Raw genomic sequence first — 9,695 nt, 5'->3', positions numbered from 1 at the left:
GAATGATACATATAAGAATCAGTAAATTTTGTTTCTAAGTTCATGATAAGGGTACATTTGACCAATATACATAAGAACATAAGTTTAAAAACAAAATTACCTGGAGTAGAGTGGAATTCCCGACAAATTGGTTTGTAACAACCTTAGAGGCACTTCTCATCACCGTCATCAAATGTGTCATTACCAAGGTGCCCCAAGAATAGCTAAAGACCTCTTCCAACGGATCCAAGTATTGAAGATGGTTTGCACTAACCCTGTTGCCACTAGTGTCAGGGAATACCTTAGTGCCCAAGATGAAAAAAATGTATGCAGCGGCTGTATAACGAATTTTTACCGGGTCCCATCCATCCTTCAAACTTCTTTCCTTTGTTTTTTCAAACTTCTCCTTAATTAGCAGCATCAACTTGATTGTCTTTGTCCTACTAGCCTTTGATACATAGAAGCTTTCCACAGAAGTTTTGTAGTCCCAACCATACAGCTTGTTAGTTAGAGCGTGCAACTTCGGCCATGGTATCAGTTTCACCATGATACATTTCAACGAAGCAATTGACTGTCACAGAATCAGGCTTCACATAATTTTCAACCAACACATATAAACCAGAATCCCTTACTATTGTTTGGACCTCTTCACATTCCTTAGCCAAATCCCAATGAGCCGCTGCTTGGTTTCGGCAAACACGCACATCCTTCTTATGATCCTATAATTAGGAGACAATACAATTAAGAGATTTTACATAAATACACAACAAAACATATGCACAAGATAAAAAATTCTTACATAGATTTGATAAATAGTACGAGTCCACGTGTCCTTGTAGCCAAATAGTATTTTCGGATCGTGAGCTTCACCCCAAATTCTACCACGAGGAAGATCCGGTATCATGTCATCAATATGAGGAAGGTGCGAACCTTTAACGTTAACTTTGCCTTTGCCCTTGCCTTGAGTCGGTTGTTGACTTGGCCCACCATCTTCCTCTAAAACTTGGCTTTGGGTTGCTAATTGACTTGCATCAACCTCATTATCTTCCTCCTAACTTTCCTCTTCATCTTGCTCATCGTGCTCAACTGTTCCAGTAAGTTCACGTATTACGAGTTTTCTACGGTCACGACCACTATCCCAAACTTCACCTCTTGTATTCACCCCCAAACGCTTGTTGCGACCTTGATCTTTCCCTCGAGGAGGCAGAGACTGAGGAGTACTAAGACCATCCTTCATTCTTTTCTTGATGCCAGCATCTTTAGTTTTTCCTTTGTTAGCTTCCTTGGCTTTAGCCCTATATCAAAAGACATGCGAAATGAATATAAGACAACTCACTTTCATTCCTAATACCGGCATAGATTCACGAAAAACAAAACATGGAGGGACCAAACACGACATAGTAATGTAGCAAATACATCATGTTGGTACATCGTTCCGACAATGAACAATAACTATCGACAATGTCGGTAAATTCTAGGTTGTTCCTGGATACCAAAAGAACACTACCGGCACTCATGTAAAAATTCAACTCCATGCCGTAACCAAGTACCGGCACAATATGCAACCTAAAATCAATGTTGGTACAGGTAACAAATTCCTAGGGTGTTCCTATATATTTAAAGTGCACTACTGGCATGCTCGAATAAATGTAAAACAATGTCGTAACATACTACCAGCACAACCTAATTTCAATGACGGTATATAACATTCAGTGTCAGGTGATTTTAGCATCAGTACTGGCATTGGTTTCATACCAAATTCAACGCCATAACAGTCTACCGGCATTGCCTTCATTCTAGATTAAATGTCGTAATCCAATACCGACATTGTATTCATATTAAATTCAATGCCGGTACTAACTCAAACTCAAATGTTTGAGTTAGGGTTTATGATTCTAACCTAAACCCACTGCCTTAAATCGATTAAAACACTTATAAACTAGTTCAGAAGCACTTACCTTCTCACAGAAGCCATGTTTACGAGAGGTTGATTGTCCGAGTTCTCTTGTTCTTCTTCCTCTTGCTCTTGAGCAATCAAAGCAAGCCTTTGTTCTAATTTTTTTTGAGCAATCGATTTTGACTTCGATTGGACATTTGTCTTCTTTAGTAGAGGCATGGTTATGATTCGGGTAGCTTAATTGACGAAGAAATTTTTGAATCGACGATTAATCGTCGATGAAGAACGATGAAGAAGAATATGGAAGATTTTTTTTTCCCCAAAACCTAACCCTATTGTGTGCCGAAACTAACTTGAGAGAATGGGGATAAATGATTTGGTTTTTGATTTTAAGTTTTAGTAGAAAGGGTATTATAATCTTTTCATATTTTTTTTAAATTAACCAAAGGGTATTTTAGTGTTTCATACCTAAAAATCACCCCTTAGCAGACACTATGGATTGGGGGAAGTAATTTATATCCCCCAATTAGTTTCAATATCCCCCAATCGCGCGTTCTTTTTTAACGGTACATACTAAAAAATGGCAAAAGTTTTGAAATATTCATTATTTATTTCCAATCAGAACATCTCCGATACTAGCTAGCAAAAGTGCGAAACATAACGTATGTCCATGCCGTAACAACGCCGGTTGAATCCTGGTATATGTGAAAATAAATCTATCATCTGACAATGGATAACTTGCCAACCTGGTGTGTGAATAACATTAACATTGAAAGTTCTTGAATCCAAAAAAGTGAACAACAAAGAATGAAATCGCCGTTAATCCTAAAAGTGAAGAACGTATAGTTCCCCACACTTGCAATTTATATCAATTTTCACGAAATAAGATCCCGAAAGGCGTCTGTAATGATATTCAGGACTCTCTTTGGAGGTTTTGTATACGATGACTTGGCGATCTCTAATGAAGTAATCCTTCCCACACTCGCAATGGAATTGATAATTCTGTAACAGAAAAGACTTCCATTAGTCACTAATTTTTTTATTCTTTTTTTCGAAGCATGAAGATATTATTAAAATTAAACGGCAATTACACGAGGATAAGTCATTAGCCACTAATTTGTTTAAGAGCCTGTATTTAAGTAGCAATATTAATAAATTTTAAAATAAATAAATAAAAGAAAATACGGTAAAACTCACATTGGACTTCTCTGCTGGGACAGTAATGTCCCAATACATCGGCTCTGGAGAGCTAACTTCGTCCTCGCCACCATGACTATTGTCCGTAATTGTGCTCCCGCATGATATCAATGAGGTGGATTCAGAATTACTACTTGCTTCTTGGCTCATTATCTTTATCCTTGGTATTCAAAATGATCGGGCTAGGCTAAGATTTGAAAAGTTGGTGAGCAAGAAATAAAAAAAAAAAGATTATAGATTTCAACTCGGAGAGATGATAGAAAGCAAAGGGGTATCTACTATTTATACGAGAGACGACCGAGTGTCAATAGGAAATCTTAGTGGAGTACTACCAGGATTCCTAGGAGTGAGGGGATTCCAGGATTACTTGTGGTATTATTAATAGGAATTTTGCAGGGATTCCGTTTTTGAGCACACCTACAGGGATGCGAATTTCGCAGGAAGACCTTCTTTTCCCACTTCGATTCAATAATTTATCAACACAATTTATTTTTTTTGTACATATGCTACCAAAAAAATAAAAAAGGAAACCCAATATCAGAAGAAGAATTCTTAAATATAATACTTTTCGTTTTCAAGAAAAGTGATTCTTTTATCTCTCCCCCTTTAAAATGCTAAGTCATATAAGCTTCTACGTCGCACGGTGAGTATGACACCCCTCTCAAATTAAATTAGATAAAAGCTTTGAATTTGAGCAATTCTGGAGAGGACAAGTGGCGAGACTTTATTGGTCGGAGCATTAAAATTTGAATAATACTTTGTTTACATCTTGTATTTAACTGGCCGTTTGTAATCCCGTTAGCAAAAACGTGGGTATACAACACTTATATGTGGATTTACAGCTAACTAATAACTTACACTTGGTTTACACCAAAAACTTAACTGGACGTTACTCACGTCCGTTAAGTGTACAATACATCCGTGAATAAACCTAGCGCGTTCCTCCTGCCATATTTTTCTTCTTCTTCTGCAACAAATCCCTGCCATACTTTTCTTCTTCGACAAAACCCATGAGTTGATTGAGATCGAGAAATAGGAAATGGATAGAGAAATTGAGAGTTTGAGATGGAATAGAGGTTGCTGTAAATCCAAGATAAAAAAGAGAAAATTGGGTGATGTCACTGCCCAACAGATGGAGATTGGAAGGGGATCTGAGATTGATGTTGAGATATGAAATGGCACATAGATGATGAAATTAGGGTTTCAGTATCTGCAACTGAAGAACAGGAGAAATTGCTGTGATGGATTAGTGGCTGAAGTTAGGGTTACTGATGAAACTGATGGAGAAGATGGTATTCACAGGGGATAAAGTTGAGCAGATGTCCAGCATTTCTTAGCGACTGTCAGTAATAGGTTCAAATGCGAAGGAAATATGCCTATTCGAATAATAAATAACCTAACCAATCAACACAAAGGGGAAGAATAAGATGGTCTCAACAAAAAAATAAAAATGCAAAAGAGAACTTTATAATAATTAACTTGAAAGAGCAACATTGCCCTGTGTTAGCAGCAGCTACAAGAGTAAGTGGTGTCTCCCTGGCCAATCCACAGTTAAGCAAGACCTACGGGCATACGTAGCAAAAAGATCAGCACTAGGTGGTGCCTCTATGGTCATTCCTTAGTTAAACAAGACCTACGGGCATAGGTACCTCATTTTTGTGCATTTTGTTCTTCCTTGTCCAATAACGCTTTCACCAGAACCTTAGTGTGTGCCTCGAAAAAAACCTTCTTGTAATCATATGCAACTGCCCGCTTGACTGCTTCTTAAGCTTCCAGGCACTCCACATGCTCAGCATCCTTTATATTGATAGTATAATCCACTATGCCGACCTGCAAAATCACGAGCTATTAGTCTTATGCCTCCAAGTAGTTCTTTAAGAAAAGAAGCATCACAATTTATGTTGTCAAAAGGTGAGCTAGGCGCTCGCCTAGGCTCCTTAGGCGCACGAGTCGTCCAAGGGGTGGCTAGCTAATAAATCGCTCTACGTGAAAAAACGGGACAAATTTTCTTTTCTGGGCGCCTCGCCTCGCCTAGCACCTAACACAACATAGGCTCGCAACCGATTCCAACCATTTCAAACCAAACAATTCTGGCGACGTCCTAACTTTTCACTGAAGGCCCTCAAAAAAGGTATTTAGAATCCCCTCCACTATTATGGAAGAACACGTAAGATCAGATTGTAGATATACAACAAGATTAATTTGAATTAGGAGTATGCTCCAAAAACAGCATCAGCTGGAACAACTGAAAACTGCAGATGTTCAGAAAAGCAACTGATCAAAACAAACAAGCACTTTAGGAGCCACGGGCAAATGAAACCTACACTCAAGAATGTTCACAGGCAGCCTTCTACACTTCATCATTCCAAGAAACTTCAAAATTTGTAAATCATAAGAAGTGTTCCACATGGCAGCCTTCATTCTAACTTTACCCTCACCAGTAATGTGCACTATTCTCTTCTTCAATATATCAGAGTCGAAACATTTATCATCATAAACAATTGCATTCCTTAAGAAGCATAATTCCCTAATAGTGACAAAAGCTGCTAATCTCCAAACATCATCTATCCTTCTTAACCAGCGCACTTTTGTGATTTGCAAGAGTACACATCCTTAAAAGAAGCAGGAAGAGGGAAATTGAGCATACCTCCCAACCAGTTCCATATTTGCTCACTATATTAACAAGACCAAATTATGTGCTTCAAATCTCTATAAACCATTTACGTCCCTTCTATGGAACACCTCCATTTCTAAACACACTGTCCACTACATTTCCGTAAAAATTGTTATCCTAGAATTATGAAACTTGCCGTTCAAATTAGTTGGTACCCATTTTCACAACTGTCAGAACTTAACCTAGAGATTGAGCAACAAAAAGTTGAAGTTACCAGTAATTCAAAGGCATATCCTAGATCGTCTGAGCTATTTCCTTATGATCAATACACACAAATTTCTGATAAGTAAACCAATATTTTCATCAGGAAGATATAAATTTTAAAAGCAAAATGCATTGAAGCTTCAAATTACCCCAAAACATACAGAATCCCCAATTTTATTGAAGAAGAAGAAGAAAAAATAAAAATAAAATCCCAACTATTCTACTGTGCAAGTGAATCAAAACCCTGGAGTTGTTAATTTCACCCCAAGTTCCATGCTTTTCTGCAATTACAGAACAACCCATGTTTTCTATGCAGCTATGAACCCTAAACCCTTTGCATCAGCAAAAAATTGCCCTCAACCCACAAAATAATCAACAAAAAAATCCCTAAGCCATAGTTCAAATCAATCAAAGAAAATAAGTTGAAAACTTACACTGCTGGTTCATAAATGGACAACAAGTAAAAATCGAATCCAAAACAAAGAATAAACATATTATTTACCTTATGAACAACAAGTTGATTAGCATTTGTTGCTGCTTCTGGTGGCGTTCTTGATGATTGATCATTTGCTGCTGCTTCTTGAAGTGTTCTTGATGGGACTTCTGAGAGTGAGAAGAAATCATTATCTTCTATTTCTAATTCTTCTTTCTGGGCCTCCTTCCTTCCTCTTTCCTTCTTCCTTTTCTGATCCTTCTCCTTCTTCTCTTTCTTTCTCTCGATACCTTGTTGATTATCATTCCCCTGTCTACCTTTTTTGTTCTCACAAAAGTAATACTCAGCTTCTCCCTGTTTCACTTTCTTTTTCTCACAAATGTAATATTCTACTTCTTCCATAGGACTAAAATCTGATGATGATGAACGTTTTCGTGATCCTCCCATTGTTTAATTCACAATCGAAAAAACTTGTATGATGATGAGTGTTTGTGTTTGTTGCTGACTGACCCGACTTTCTTTTTCCTCTCGCTACACTTATATATACTACAGAGAGTAGACGGCTGGGTAATTTGACAAACCACGGTAATTATGAAAATTTATTTAAATGGCAAAAAAAAAAAAAGAAATTACCACTTAAAACTACAGTTCTTTATTTTTTACCACTTAAAAAAAATAACCACCAGAAAAGACTCTTAGTAAGTTCAAGGCTTATAAGATGTTCAGACTTCAGACCAGCACACCATTTCAATATAGCCTTTTCTGACCCCCGTTGATATACAATGTGCCTATTTCGCAAACTCCAGATCAGGAACGCTATGGCTTATGGAGCTTATGAACTCTGGCAGCAACGAGTGTGTCACAACATTTCTGTGAATGTTGAGTTGTATCATCTGCCGGCCTTTATAAGTTGGTTCTTCTTTTTTCCGTTGAAATAATGGCGAACATACAAAAATTGCTTGAAATTAGGCACACGTTATTATTACCTGGATCCATTCCAGAAGCAAATCCAACCAGCCAGGGGTAATACATCTTGAGTAGTCCTATACAAGACAATATAAACAAGTGACCCAAGTGTGCTAATTTCAGATTAGATAAACAAATTGTTCAACAACAAAAGTGATAAAGTATGGAATGCATCACGTTTCACTCGTACATTAGTATATCATCCTCATTCATGATAAGGAATTGATGTAACATATTTTTTGTTGGGAGCATGTGCAGTTACAGAGACCTAACAAATTCAATGAACCATAACCAAAATGAATTCTTACCACATTGGCTCCTTGAACCGTAGATACTTCTTCAAATAACAGCATTTGTTAACGAGCTGAGGCAACTGCAAAATATAAGATGTGAAATTGTGAGTCAATCTAGGAAGAACGATATCTACAGCCTAAAGGAGGATCTAAAAGGAAGTGTTGCATCTCTTGCCAAAACAAGTATTAATTTACAGCCTAAATAATAAGATATGAAATTGTGAGTCAGTCTAGCAAGAACGATATCTACAGCCTAAAGGAGGATCTAAAAGGAAGTTCTGCATATCTTGCCAAAACATGTATAAATTTACTATGTATGTAATTGAATATTTTGAGAACAAGGGCCAACTCAGACAACGGAGGACTGAGATTAACTAACGGCATTATATTTCATCAGGTTATCAAGGGAACTGGCCATATTGTCCAATTTCTCCGTCACTAAGACTTGAACAACAAAAAGACACCGCGATGCAAATAAGTACTCAAAATGAACATCTAAAAAATTAGAAAAAAATATACCTGCAAATGAATAAACATATCCAGAGCAAAGAAAGTGTGAGTTCTTTTTCTCATGTGACAACATATTCCGCTACTATCATCGCTCCATCTTAATAATCCATTTCTTCCTCCCATGATGTTAAAATAAGTACTCAAAATGAACATTTCAAAAAATAGAAAAATTAACAGACCTGTAAATGAATAAACATATCCTTAGCAAAGAAAGTGTGAATTCTTTTTCTCATGTGACAACATTTCCGCTACTATCATCGCTCCATCTTAATCAAATAATTGCACCCCGGCATGTTTGAGATATTGCATGGCAACACCACAATTCACCAGATTCTTCTTACGATTATCGGAAGGAGCCACCATTTTCTGCCCACAACAAACATCTTAATAAAATAAGAATATGGGTTCATTCTTCCGGGATGAAATTAAACTATAAATAGCATAAGCTATAGCTAACCGGGATAAATGAGGCATCATGTTTATGTTGCAAAGTCGCACCCCATCTTGAAGATCCTTAAACAGCTCTGTGATTCAGTCATACTAAAGGAGCAAAGTCTGGAAACATAAATGCTTTCGTAGTCAATTACTGAGTATAGATTAGTTACAATGGTTCAGCACAAGAGAAATCTAATAGTTAGTATGGATGAAAAAATATTAGGTACTTATTCGATACTTTGTATCCTTTGTTCAGCACAACAAAAAAATTGAGATCAAAATAGCGGCCATACTAGTCCATTAAAATAAAATCGAAATCGTCAAGCAACGCAATGCAATGCGAATTACCAGAAATCACTTGTCGATCCGATTTAATGCTCGACTGAACAATAGAGGAGAACCCCCATCCTCCAACACCATTTCTAAAAACATGAGTTCCTGATCAGTATTCACATCTCCAGCAGGTAACAAGGAATCACCGGAAAAAACATGTCTTCTCCTTCATTCCTACATCCATTACTATGGGACAATTTAATCTCTCCTCACCTAAATTCTGAGAACAAAAAACTACGAATTTTCCAGTATTTATCACAGGAAAGCTTGAAAAACATAATTCTGAATTACAAAATTATACTCGAAGGATCACAAATTACCTTGGGTACTTGACTAATCATTGTGAGAAGACCTCTTTGTAGACAATTCAAACTCAAATACTCCGTTATACGGAATCACGATCCCAGCTCCACTATCACAACTACATGACTTAGTTAGGGTTTTCGAACAGTAAATTCAGCCAAATGTAGAGTGATTTGAGTGATTTTCGATTTCGAAATTGTACTTTTCGACATGACTGAGACGGTTCAAGCTCGAAAATGCTTCGACTCTTCTCGCAGCGGCTTTTTAGATCGAGAAGATAGACAGGCAGGCTGGGAATTTAGTGTTTTTTTTTTTTTTTGAAGACGTGTTATCGGTCACGAAAATGGCAATGAAAAAAACCGACAGACACAGATGGGTTCAAGTGGATCCACCAAAACCAGCCCCTCTCAATCATCTGGTGGCAGGCCTATGTGGATCCACTCCCATATCTCTATCGGTTTTTTTTATTTC

At 37.2% G+C, this 9,695-nt stretch overlaps 1 long non-coding RNA gene across 14 annotated transcripts; it reads right to left on the bottom strand.

Moving 5' to 3' along the window:
• Window positions 1-3,786: 3,786 nt before the first annotated feature.
• Window positions 3,787-9,509, bottom strand: LOC113341612. 14 transcript variants are annotated; one of them, XR_003356010.1, is made up of 9 exons: window positions 9,242-9,509; window positions 8,937-9,107; window positions 8,611-8,708; window positions 8,163-8,519; window positions 7,659-7,723; window positions 7,048-7,427; window positions 6,454-6,947; window positions 4,723-4,903; window positions 4,385-4,635 (listed from the first exon to the last, which is right to left on the bottom strand). It is a non-coding gene; the product is annotated as an uncharacterized LOC113341612 (long non-coding RNA). The 14 variants fall into 14 exon arrangements; XR_003356014.1 differs by having other exon boundaries at window positions 6,454-6,930; XR_003356018.1 differs by having other exon boundaries at window positions 6,454-7,277; window positions 7,371-7,427.
• Between the last annotated feature and the right edge of the window lie 186 nt (window positions 9,510-9,695).

This window comes from Papaver somniferum, unplaced genomic scaffold (genome assembly GCF_003573695.1).
Source record: "Papaver somniferum cultivar HN1 unplaced genomic scaffold, ASM357369v1 unplaced-scaffold_3, whole genome shotgun sequence".
Lineage (NCBI taxonomy): Eukaryota > Viridiplantae > Streptophyta > Magnoliopsida > Ranunculales > Papaveraceae > Papaver > Papaver somniferum.
Note: the sequence above shows the minus strand (reverse complement) of the source record. Positions and strands in the feature narration are given on the sequence as shown.